We start from the raw sequence: 13,010 nt of genomic DNA, 5'->3' as shown, positions 1-13,010 counted from the left end.
TTGGACTGTTTTCACATTAGGGAGTTAGGGTTAGCGACTGTCTTTTGGTTTGTTTATTTCTATCAGGCTAGCTAGCACTTTCTGTGGGAAATGGCTTATTTTGTTTATTATGTTGGCCTTGGTTCACCCTGAGTTGTAGTGTCATGTTTTGTTTGACACTTTCTTTCGTTTAAAATAAATATCATTCTGTTGGAACATCTCGATCCTGGATTTTGGTTTGGGGATCGGAGAGGGAACATGCTAATTTATCTTTGTATGTTGCACCCTGATCCCCTGGACAGGGGCGTAACAGACCAGTACAGTTATAGTACTTTGTACTTTGCCACATTTATCTTCTTCTTAGCAAGTGTCATGCATTCTGCTTTTCAAGCGTTTTTAAGAGCTGTTGATGATGTCAAATGCAGCTTACGGCCACACCGCTCTCTAAGCGCCCGATCTCGGCAGCCAAATAGAGCCGGGCCTGGTTAGTACTTGGTAGGAAGACCGCCTGGGAATACCAGGTGCTGTAAACTTTTTTACTTGGGTTTACGGGTAGCACAAACTTGTGTTACTGCCTATTTATTCATAGAAATTGTTGTATATTTTCATCAAATTTTGTTCTTTCATTGTTGTTTTGCTACTTTATTGGTTTGTCAACCATCGTGCTTCATTACTAGTAGACCATGTTACGGTCCTGGCCATATGTGTTGTTTTTATTTTGTCGTTCTTATAGGTGCCCTGCCTGATTGGCCGGATTGAGGGGCAGTACAGGAAGCTGATTGGTCCATCCTACACTTCCTGGAGTTTTAAAAGTACGGTTCCCAACAGCTAGCGAGGCTCTTTCTGGCATCAGCACCTGTTTGCTGTTCTTGGTTTCCAAACCTTATTTAGCATTTTTGAATTGTTAGGTTTTGTGCCGTGGTTTTGTTTATAAATTGTATATTTTGTAAATAGTATTAGATCTGTAGAGGTGAACAGCCATTTTCTTTTGATTGTTTTCTCTTTTTTTCACATTAGGGAGTTAGGGTTAGCGACTGTGTTTTGGTTTGTTTATTTCTATCAGGCTAGCTAGCACTTTCTGTGGGAAATGGCTTATTTTGTTTATTATGTTGGCCTTGGTTCGCCCTGAGTTGTAGTGTCATGTTTTGTTTGACACTTTCTTTCGTTTAAAATAAATATCTTTCTGTTGGAACATCTTGATCCTGGATTTTGGTTTGGGGATCGGAGAGGGAACATGCTAATTTATCTTTGTATGTTGCACCCTGAGCCCCTAGACAGGGGCGTAACAGACCAGTACAGTTATAGTACTTTGTACTTTGCCACATTTATCTTCTTCTTAGCGTCATGCATTCTGCTTCTCCAGCGTTTTTAAGAGCTGTTGATGATGTCAAATGCAGCTTACGGCCACACCGCTCTCTAACCGCCCGATCTCGCCCGATCTTGGCAGCCAAATAGAGCCGGGCCTGGTTAGTACTTGGTAGGAAGACCGCCTGGGAATACCAGGTGCTGTAAGCTTTTTTGCTTGGGTTTACGGGCAGCTCAAGCTGGTGTTACTGCCTATTTGTTCATAGAAATTGTTCTATATTTTCATCAAATTTTTTCTTTCATTGCTGTTTTGCTACTTTATTGGTTTGTCAACCATCGTGCTTCATTACTAGTAGACCATGTTACGGTCCTGGCCATATGTGTTGTTTTTATTTTCTTGTTCTTATAGGTGCCCTGCCTGATTGGCCGGATTGGGGGGCAGTACAGGAAGCTGATTGGTCCATCCTACACTTGCTGGAGTTTTAAAAGTACGGTTCCCAACAGCTCAGGTTCGCCCTGAGTTGTAGTGTCATGTTTTGTTTGACACTTTCTTTCGTTTAAAATAAATATCATTCTGTTGGAACATCTCGATCCTGGATTTTGGTTTGGGGATCGGAGAGGGAAAATGCTAATTTATCTTTGTATGTTGCACCCTGACCCCCTAGACAGGGGCGTAACAGACCAGTACAGTTATAGTACTTTGTACTTTGACACATTTATCTTCTTCTTAGCAAGTGTCATGCATTCTGCTTCTCTAGCGTTTTTAAGAGCTGTTGATGAAGTCAAATGCAGCTTACGGCCACACCGCTCTCTAAGCGCCCGATCTCGTCCGATCTTGTCAGCCAAATTGGGCCGGGCCTGGTTAGTACTTGGTAAGAAGACCGCCTGGGTATACCAGGTGGTGTACGCTTTTTTGCTTGGGTTTACGGGCAGCACAAGCTGGTTTACTGCCTATTTATTCATAGAAATTGTTCTATATTTTCATCAAATTTTGTTCTTTCATTGCTGTTTTGCTACTTTATTGGTTTGCCAACCATCGTGCTTCATTACTAGTAGACCATGTTACGGTCCTGGCCATATGTGTTGTTTTTATTTTCTTGTTCTTATAGGTGCCCTGCCTGATTGGCCGGATTGGGGGGCAGTAAAGGAAGCTGATTGGTCCATCCTACACTTGCTGGAGTTTTAAAAGTACGGTTCCCAACAGCTAGCGAGGCTCTTTCTGGCATCAGCACCTGTTTGCTGTTCTTGGTTTCCAAATCTTATTTAGCATTTTTGAATTGTTAGGTTTTGTGCCGTGGTTTTGTTTATAAATTGTGTATTTTGTAAATAGTATTAAATCTGTAGGGGTGAACAGCCATTTTCTTTTGATTGTTTTCTCTTGTTTTCACATTAGGGAGTTAGGGTTAGCGACTGTCTTTTGGTTTGTTTATTTCTATCAGGCTAGCTAGCACTTTCTGTGGGAAATGGCTTATTTTGTTTATTATGTTGGCCTTGGTTCGCCCTGAGTTGTAGTGTCATGTTTTGTTTGACACTTTCTTTCGTTTAAAATAAATATCATTCTGTTGGAACATCTCGATCCTGGATTTTGGTTTGGGGATCGGAGAGGGAACATGCTAATTTATCTTTGTATGTTGCACCCTGAGCCCCTAGACAGGGGCGTAACAGACCAGTACAGTTATAGTACTTTGTACTTTGCCACATTTATCTTCTTCTTAGCAAGTGTCATGCATTCTGCTTCTCCAGCGTTTTTAAGAGCTGTTGATGATGTCAAATGCAGCTTACGGCCACACCGCTCTCTAAGCGCCCGATCCCGTCCGATCTCGGCAGCCAAATAGGGCCGGGCCTTGTTAGTACTTGGTAGGAAGACCGCCTGGGAATACCACGTGCTGTAAACTTCTTTGCTTGGGTTTACGGGCAGCACAAGCTGGTGTTACTGCCTATTTATTCATAGAAATTGTTCTATATTTTCATCAAATTTTGTTCTTTCATTGCTGTTTTGCTACTTTATTGGTTTGCCAACCATCGTGCTTCATTACTAGTAGACCATGTTACGGTCCTGGCCATATGTGTTGTTTTTATTTTCTTGTTCTTATAGGTGCCCTGCCTGATTGGCCGGATTGGGGGCAGTACAGGAAGCTGATTGGTCCATCCTACACTTCCTGGAGTTTTAAAAGTACGGTTCCCAACAGCTAGCGAGGCTCTTTCTGGCATCAGCACCTGTTTGCTGTTCTTGGTTTCCAAACCTTATTTAGCATTTTTGAATTGTTAGGTTTTGTGCCGTGGTTTTGTTTATAAATTGTATATTTTGTAAATAGTATTAAATCTGTAGGGGTGAACTGCCATTTTCTTTGGACTGTTTTCACATTAGGGAGTTAGGGTTAGCGACTGTCTTTTGGTTTGTTTATTTCTATCAGGCTAGCTAGCACTTTCTGTGGGAAATGGCTTATTTTGTTTATTATGTTGGCCTTGGTTCGCCCTGAGTTGTAGTGTCATGTTTTGTTTGACACTTTCTTTCTTTTAAAATAAATATCATTCTGTTGGAACATCTCGATACTGGATTTTGGTTTGGGGATCGGAGAGGGAACATGCTAATTTATCTTTGTATGTTGCACCCTGACCCCCTAGACAGGGGCGTAACAGACCAGTACAGTTATAGTACTTTGTACTTTGCCACATTTATCTTCTTCTTAGCAAGTGTCATGCATTCTGCTTCTCCAGCGTTTTTAAGAGCTGTTGATGATGTCAAATCCAGCTTACGGCCACACCGCTCTCTAAGCGCCCGATCTCGTCCGATCTCGGCAGCCAAATAGAGCCGGGCCTGGTTAGTACTTGGTAGGAAGACCGCCTGGGAATACCAGGTGCTGTAAGCTTTTTTGCTTGGGTTTACGGGCAGCTCAAGCTGGTGTTACTGCCTATTTATTCATAGAAATTGTTCTATATTTTCATCAAATTTTGTTCTTTCATTGCTGTTTTGCTACTTTATTGGTTTGTCAACCATCGTGCTTCATTACTAGTAGACCATGTTACGGTCCTGGCCATATGTGTTGTTTTTATTTTGTTGTTCTTATAGGTGCCCTGCCTGATTGGCCGGATTTGGGGGAAGTACAGGAAGCTGATTGGTCCATCCTACACTTCCTGGAGTTTTAAAAGTACGGTTCCCAACAGCTAGCGAGGCTCTTTCTGGCAGCAGCACCTGTTTGCTGTTCTTGGTTTCCAAACCTTATTTAGCATTTTTGAATTGTTAGGTTTTGTGTCGTGGTTTTGTTTATAAATTGTATATTTTGTAAATAGTATTAATTCTGTAGGGGTGGACTGCCATTTTCTTTTGATTGTTTTTTCTTGTTTTCACATTAGGGAGTTAGGGTTAGCGACTATCTTTTGGTTTGTTTATTTCTATCAGGCTAGCTAACACTTTCTGTGGGAAATGGCTTATTTTGTTTATTATGTTGGCCTTGGTTCGCCCTGAGTTGTAGTGTCATGTTTTGTTTGACACTTTCTTTCTTTTAAAATAAATATCATTCTGTTGGAACATCTCGATACTGGATTTTGGTTTGGGGATCGGAGAGGGAACATGCTAATTTATCTTTGTATGTTGCACCCTGACCCCCTAGACAGGGGCGTAACAGACCAGTACAGTTATAGTACTTTGTACTTTGCCACATTTATCTTCTTCTTAGCAAGTGTCATGCATTCTGCTTCTCCAGCGTTTTTAAGAGCTGTTGATGATGTCAAATGCAGCTTACGGCCACACCGCTCTCTAAGCGCCCGATTGGAGGAGGACAGGGGTATGGTCTTTCTGAGTCAGTGTGCTTTCAGGAAGGGACACGTATGTGAGCTGCTTCGCGTTTGACGTGCATTTTTCGTTTTCGTATTAGTGTTTTGCCTATCCAGTGTAGTGCGTTTGAGTTTGTATTCATTATTTTTATGAAACCCCCCGGCGGAGTTTCTCCGTTCGGGGTCGCCTTTATTTTTTGTGGTTTTTCTAGTTTTTGAACTTTTTTGGGTTTTCTTTTTCGCGCGATTTCTGATAGACTGCTCATAATGGAGAACGGCAGAGGCATGCGAGAAGAAGAAGCCTGTTTAACAGTGGCTGGAAAGAGTGGAAGGAGAAGAATGGATACGGAGAAAATTGGCGTCTATGGGGAAAGCGCATTGAGAGGGAATGAGCTGGAGCTGGCGGAGGAGACGAGGAAGTCGCTGAATAAGGGTGTCAAGCAGATTGAGAAAAGAATGGAGATTGCAAAGGAGCGGCCTGGACGGAGAATGGAGAATGACTGTTTGGCGGCAGATGAGAGACAACAGGGAGAACGGGTAAGCACGCGATCGGAGCCGGGTGGAGCGACAGAGACACGGAAAGAAATGCGGTATGATAGGGACTTGACTGTATTGGCTGAGGTGGTGGGAGAAGAGAAAGTTAAGACAATGGAACTGCTGAGAGCAATGCGTGATGTGTGTGGAGGCATCGTTGCATTGCGTGAGACGGGGCCGAATAAATATGAGGTGACGGTCAAGAGCGAAGCTGGAAAGAAAAGACTTTTAGATGGATTTAAAGTGGGTAGAGCAGTGGTGATGGTGAAAACTTTAGTTATCGATGAATTGGTGGTGTCATTTTTGAATTTCCCTGCCTATATTGCGGATGAGGACATTTTAGAAAAACTGGATGTGTGGGGATTGAGAGCAATCTCTCCTATTAAAAGACGGTTGTGGCCTGGGACTGACGTGGCGGACGGAACAAGATATGTAAAAGTTAAATTTAATGAAACTGTGCAGTCATTACCATATTCCTCGAAATTTATGACGGCCACAGGGCCAGAATACTTCAGAGTTATTCATAATAATCAAGTTAAAGTGTGTAGGATGTGTTTACAGCCTGGGCATATAGTTAGAGATTGCCCAGATTTCACATGCTTTAAATGCAATAAACAGGGTCATTATGCACGTGAGTGTGATGCCTGGGTGCACAGGTGTGTTGCGTGCCATGCCCCAGCGGAGCAATGTAATTGCCATAATGCAGGTGAAGGGGAAGGGGAGGTAGACCGGGACTCCATCTCTGATGATGAGTGGAGTAATGTCAGGCCTGCAGAGGAGCCAGCCCTGGGTAGCGAGACAGAGAGTGGGAATGAGCTTGGAGATGAGGTGGTGTCACAGAGTGCTGACTTGTTGGTGCAAGAGGGCATAAGAAATGAGGGGGTCGATGAGCTAGGATCCAGTATGGATCATGTGCTGGCGGACTGGAGCGGGGATGCGGCGAGTCGCCCTGAAGGGGGCTGGCTAGGCTCACCCCGGCCTGAGCCGAATGAGCCTCACTCTCAAAATGAAATAGAGTCCACCACTCGAATACCCACTTCTGATGTAGCCCTGCTGGCTCCCCAGGCTAGTAGCGTGGACTCAGATTTAGAGATGGATGTCCAATGGGTAAAACGGGTCAGGAAGAGGGCACAGCAGGGTAAGCCAAGTGGAACTGAGGGAGGGTATAGAAATAAAGGTAAGAAATATGCCAAAAAATGACAGGGCCGATTTTAGTTTTTTTTCTGGGAATGCTGCTTCTCTCTCAAAATTTGAATGGTCTTAAAAACATTGAGAAAATTGAACAGCTTTGCGGGAAAATGCTGTGTGACAACCTGTGCGTCCAGGAATGCAGGTGGACCTCTGAGACAATAAAAAGCATAAAGTGCTTTTGGAGAGGGGATCTTTTTTATTCTCTCTCCCCAGACAAAACTGCAGGGGTAGCAATCTTTGTAAAGCCTGGATTGTTTGAGAGTGTCCTGCAAATTTCTAAGGATGATCAGGGAAGGCTACTGGTGATTGATGTAATTGAACAGAGTCAGAGATATAGAATTGTGAATTTATATGGGCCAAATAGGGAAGGAGAGAGGAGGGTTTTTTTCAGGCGCTGTAAAAGATGGACAGATGATCGCTCGGTGGTGATAGGGGACTGGAATGTGACACTGGCTAGGATAGATGTGGGTGTCAACAATAAATTTAAGAATGACACTAGTAGGTCGGCTGTGTTTGAATGGATGGAAGAGTGTGACTTGATGGATGCATGGAGAGTACTGAACCCCGGTACCCGTGCGTATTCGCGCAGGCAAGTGGTGTTGGGCAGGCTGAAACAATCTAGAATAGATTTGTGCTTGCTAGCGTCAGGTTTGGTTACGGTTTTAAATAACTGTAAATATGAGTTTTGCACTTGGAGTGATCATGCCTCTCTGAGAGTGGCTCTAGGGGAGGGCAGGGTGCAGAGGAATGGGGGCTTGTGGTGCTTTAATTCAAGCCTCTTAGAGGATGGATTTTTTAGAGCAAAAATGGAGTCTTTTCTCTCTGCTCTATGTGATCAAAGTGAGTTTGTGGTTGACATCATTGAGTGGTGGGAGCGCACTAAGTTAAAAATCAAGAAGCGCTGCATCGCATTGAGCAGAGAGAAAAGACAAAGAGAGAAAAGAGAGGAGGATGAGCTGAGGGACCGCCTGAAAAAGGAGCTTGAGTTGGTTGAGGCTGGGTGTGGACATCCGTTGGAGACGTATCTTGTGCGGAGGGAGCAGTTGAGACAGCTGGATGAGAGAAAATGCGGGGGTGCAATGATCCGCAGCAAAGCGCAGCATATGTTGAAAGGTGAGCGCTGTACTGCATTTTTTCTGGGTTTGGAAAAGAGGAAACAGACCAAAACATATATTTCTGAAATAAAGGACTCGGAGGGTAACACACATACTGATTCAGTGGATATTTTACAAACCGTGCAAGATTTCTATTCCAATTTGTTTAGTAGGCAAAAGATATCACAGATAAAGTTAAATCAAGTACTTGGGAAAATTAGCTGCTCCCTCAGTCACGAGGATGCGGCTTTGTGTGATGAAAACATCCAGCTGGAAGAAGTGAAAGAGGCAATCTTAGCCCTGAATACATCAAGGAGCCCAGGTTCGGACGGTCTCTAAGCTGAATTCTATCAGCATTTCAGTTACCTGCTTGCCCCTGTCCTCTGCAGACTGTTTTTGGCCATACAGGAGGAGGGCAGGTGCGCAGAGTCCTTCATGAGGGGAGTGATCACTCTAGTGTATAAAAATAAAGGGGAAAAATCTGACCTAGCAAACTATAGACCAATTAGCCTGCTCAACACTGACTATAAGATCCTGACTAAGGTACTGGGTTTTAGGCTCAAAGGAGTGATCGGCTCGATAATTGGGCCTACCCAGACTTACAGTATTCCTGGGAGGGATATTGCTGACTGCATCCTGTCAACAAAGTTGTCTTTTGAAAATCTAATGATGACAGGGGGCATATACCTCAGTGTTGACTTGGAGAAGGCATTTGACAGGGTCAGTCATGAGTTTCTCTTTGGATGTCTGGGGGTTTTTGGGTTCGGCCCAATTTTTCGAGAATGGGTGAAGTTGTTGTACAGCCGGGCTACTAGTGTCGTGAAATGTAACGGCCTCTTAACAGATCCTTTCCCCCTAGAGAGATCAGTAAGGCAGGGATGTCCGCTGTCTGCTATGCTATATGCAATTGTAGCAGAGCCTCTTGCACAATCCATTATAACCGATCCGCTTATCAAGGGGATAACATCTCCCAAAGGTAATGAGTTCAAAATAGCTCAGTATGCGGATGATATAAGTATTATGGTTAAGGATGGTGAGAGTTTACAACAGGTGCTAAAGCACCTTGAAGCATATGAGCAGGCGGCGGGAGCGCGAGTTAATAGGGAGAAATCCAGCCTTATTTGTGGGCCCGGGTCTGCTCTAGGGGATGTGGGTCTGAATTTTAAAAGGGGTGAGACTGAGGTCAAGCTACTTGGGATATATATTTGTCCTCAGCCGCTGGTCAGCGTCCGCAAAACCTGGGAGGAGAGGCTCGCGTGGTGTAGGTCCAGGCTTGGGCTGTGGAAGATGAGAGGTCTTGGGCTGAAGGGAAGAGTGGTCATTATAAACTCCATAATAGTGCCGGGGCTGGTCTATGCCATGCAGGTCTGTCACCTGCCGGGCGATGTACTGTCCGGGCTGTGCAGCGCTATCAGTGGTTTCTTGTGGAAAGGCAAGGCCTTCACTATTGCTCACAAGACACTAGTTGGGCCATACGCAAAAGGGGGTTTGAATCTCTGTGATTTGAAAACCAAATTAATATCTTTAAGACTGAAACTTTTTAAAAAATGGCTATATGATAAGACAGATTATATTTGGAAGGACTACTTGGACGCAGAGATAAGGAGGAGGGGTGCGTGTGGGGAGTACAATTTATGCAGCAGTGCGCTGGCACGGCCTGTGGCAGATGCAGACCCACTTTTCCAGGAGGCCGCTGAGGCGTGGGTTCAGGTCTTGCCACATCTAGAGTGCAAATTGATTTCGAAAGTAGATGTACTTAAGCAACCAATCTTTGGTAACCCGCGTCTCGGTGGCCGGGAGAGATTCCTGGTTAGCCGGGGGGCCTTAAATGGGGTGTTTCACCAAATTGGGGATGTTCTGGACCAGACAGGGGCCTTAAACCCTCTGGAAGTCCTTAAAAAAGTAAGAAGGACAGGTGTGAACATCAGATGGGCCAAGGTGTTACATTTCTGTACAGATATCTGTCAGAGAATGCCACTGGAATGGAGGGAGAAGTTGCAGGAAGCAGATGGTGAGCTGGTGGGGGATGGCAGAATTGATTTTTCACTCTCCTGTGATCTCAAAAATAGGGATTTCAAAGATTTACAGTCAAAATTTTGGTACAAGGTTCTAATTGACAAGATATTCAAACAGCCCACAGCAAACTCCTCATGGTCGCATGTGTTCCCTACCCGACCCACTTCTACAATCTGGACTAATATGCATGATAAATGGCTCCCCCCTGCGATAGCTAATACAAATTTCAGACTGCGTCACAGGAGAGTGCTTGTCTCTGTCGTCCTACACCAGATCAGTAAGCACACATATGTGAGAACATGTGCGGTCTGCGGGATGGAGGATGAGGATTTTAATCACTTGTTGTTGTGCTGTGCGGTCACACAAAAATTCAGGAATTGGGTAAAAAGTTTATTAAGAAATAAGTGTAAGGTGACTGGTTTGGAAGGTGAGGCATGGGATTGGGTGTGGTGTTTTGGGTTAGACAAGGGACATACAAAAATAAATGTGGGGTTGGTGAATTTCTTGTTGAGTGTAGCTCGTCATGTTGTGTATATAGCCAGGAATTATGCATTGTATGAAGGGAAAAAGATGAAGAGGGTGTTGATTTTTCAAAATATGGTGTCACATTATTTGAGTATTCTGTTTTCGGTTGATAATGAGGGGTTTCTCATTAAATGGGGGGTAAAAAATGATTTATGTGTGTTAGATGGGGAGGGTAGATTGCACTTTGATTTTGGGTGAATTTTATTGACCTATTATTGTATATGTATTTGTATGTATGTATGTGTGTGTGTGTATATATATATATATAAATATATATATATATGGGTATGTGTATGTGTATATGAATGTATATGTGTATAATGTATGTGTGTGTGTGTTTGTATATATGTTTGTATGTATATATGTATATATATAGATATGGATGTATATAGAGAGGTATATGTGTGTAAAAGTATGGGTGTATATATATATCTATATATATATATATATATATAGATATATAGATATATAGATATATAGATATATATAGATAGATAGATATATGACAGGTTTACAATGTGTGGTTATGGTTATCCCCCTATATTTATAAATATATGTATTTACATTAGAGAAATAGATCTTGCTTTAAGTTGTTTAATTTAGTTGAAAGGCCTATGGATGTAATGTTTTGTTTACTTATCTCTGTATATACCTAATTTCGTTTTGTAAAGTGTATTTTTGATAATAAAAAGATTAAAAAAAAAAAAAAAAAGAAGCGCCCGATCTCGGCCGATCTCGGCAGAAAATAGGGCCGGGCCTTGTTAGTACTTGGTAGGAAGACCGCCTGGGAATACCACGTGCTGTAAGCTTCTTTGCTTGGGTTTACGGGCAGCACAAGCTGGTGTTACTGCCTATTTATTCATAGAAATTGTTCTATATTTTCATCAAATTTTGTTTTTTCATTGCTGTTTTGCTACTTTATTGGTTTGTCAATCATCGTGCTTCATTACTAGTAGACCATGTTACGGTCCTGGCCATATGTGTTGTTTTTATTTAGTTGTTCTTATAGGTGCCCTGCCTGATTGGCCAGATTGGGGGGCAGTGCAGGAAGCTGATTGGTGCATCCTACACTTCCTGGAGTTTTAAAAGTACGGTTCCCAACAGCTAGCGAGGCTCTTTCTGGCATCAGCACCTGTTTGCTGTTCTTGGTTTCCAAACCTTATTTAGCATTTTTGAATTGTTAGGTTTTGTGCCGTGGATTTGTTTATAAATTGTATATTTTGTAAATAGTATTAAATCTGTAGGGGTGAACTGCCATTTTCTTTGGACTGTTTTCACATTAGGGAGTTAGGGTTAGCGACTGTCTTTTGGTTTGTTTATTTCAATCAGGCTAGCTAGCACTTTCTGTGGGAAATGGCTTATTTTGTTTATTATGTTGGCCTTGGTTCGCCCTGAGTTGTAGTGTCATGTTTTGTTTGACACTTTTTCGTTTAAAATAAATATCAGTCTGTTGGAACATCTCGATCCTGGATTTTGGTTTGGGGATCGGAGAGGGAACATGCTAATTTATCTTTGTATGTTGCACCCTGACCCCCTAGACAGGGGCGTAACAGACCAGTACAGTTATAGTACTTTGCCACATTTATTTTCTTCTTAGCAAGTGTCATGCATTCTGCTTCTCCAGCGTTTTTAAGAGCTGTTGATGATGTCAAATGCAGCTTACGGCCACACCGCTCTCTGAGCGCCCGATCTCGTCCGATCTCGGCAGCCAAATAGGGCCGGGCCTTGTTAGTACTTGGTAGGAAGACCGCCTGGGAATTCCAGGTGCTGTAAGCTTTTTTGATTGGGTTTACGGGCAGCACAAGCTGGTGCTACTGCCTATTTATTCATAGAAATTGTTCTATATTTTCATCAAATTTTGTTTTTTCATTGCTGTTTTGCTACTTTATTGGTTTGTCAACCATCGTGCTTCTTTACTACTAGACCAGTACCGTTTTAGTACTTTGCCACATTTATCTTCTTCTTAGCGAGTGTCATGCTTTCCACTTCTCCAGCTGTTGCAATGATATTTCCATGCTGAACTGAGTTGTTCTGGGTCAAATATGAAGGCAAACCCACTTTCCTTTCAGTATTTTGCTGCATTTGGCAGAAACAAGCATATTTGCCATTCGGCCTGAAAGTGCTTTTAAGCGCATAAAAACTTACACTCTTGATTTCTGGCTAAATAAAAGCTGTAGCAATGATATTTCCATGCTGAACTGAGTTGTTCTGGGTCAAATATGAAGGCAAACCCACTTTCCTTTCAGTATTTTGCTGCAATTGGCAGAAATCAGCTCATTCGGCCTGAAAATGCTTTTAAGGGAATAAAAACTTACACTCTTGATTTCTGGCTAAATAAAAGCTGTTGCAATGATATTTCCATGCTGAACTGAGTTGTTCTGGGTCAAATATTAAGGCAAACCCACTTTCCTTTCAGTATTTTGCTGCAATTGGCAGAAATCAGCTCATTCGGCCTGACAATGCTTTTAAGCGCATAAAAAGGTACACTCTTGATTTCTGGCTAAATAAAAGCTGTTGCTATGATATTGCGATGCTGAACTGAGTTGTTCTGGGTCAAATATGAAGGCAAACCCACTTTCCTTTCAGTATTTT

General features: G+C 42.8%; 5 pseudogenes; all 5 read left to right on the top strand.

The window, feature by feature from the left end:
* The first annotated feature begins 403 nt into the window (after nt 1–403).
* Nucleotides 404–512, top strand: LOC137121255 (5S ribosomal RNA; annotated as a pseudogene).
* Nucleotides 513–1,375: 863 nt separating this feature from the next.
* LOC137121281 (5S ribosomal RNA) lies at nt 1,376–1,494 on the top strand (annotated as a pseudogene).
* Nucleotides 1,495–3,060: 1,566 nt separating this feature from the next.
* On the top strand, nt 3,061–3,179 carry LOC137121297 (5S ribosomal RNA; annotated as a pseudogene).
* Nucleotides 3,180–4,035: 856 nt separating this feature from the next.
* Nucleotides 4,036–4,154, top strand: LOC137121300 (5S ribosomal RNA; annotated as a pseudogene).
* A 7,921-nt stretch (nt 4,155–12,075) lies between these two features.
* LOC137121280 (5S ribosomal RNA) lies at nt 12,076–12,194 on the top strand (annotated as a pseudogene).
* Nucleotides 12,195–13,010: the final 816 nt, after the last annotated feature.

This window comes from Channa argus, unplaced genomic scaffold, assembly GCF_033026475.1.
Source record: "Channa argus isolate prfri unplaced genomic scaffold, Channa argus male v1.0 Contig104, whole genome shotgun sequence".
Lineage (NCBI taxonomy): Eukaryota > Metazoa > Chordata > Actinopteri > Anabantiformes > Channidae > Channa > Channa argus.
The sequence above is the reverse complement of the archived record's forward strand: the minus strand, read 5'-3'. Positions and strand labels throughout refer to the sequence as shown.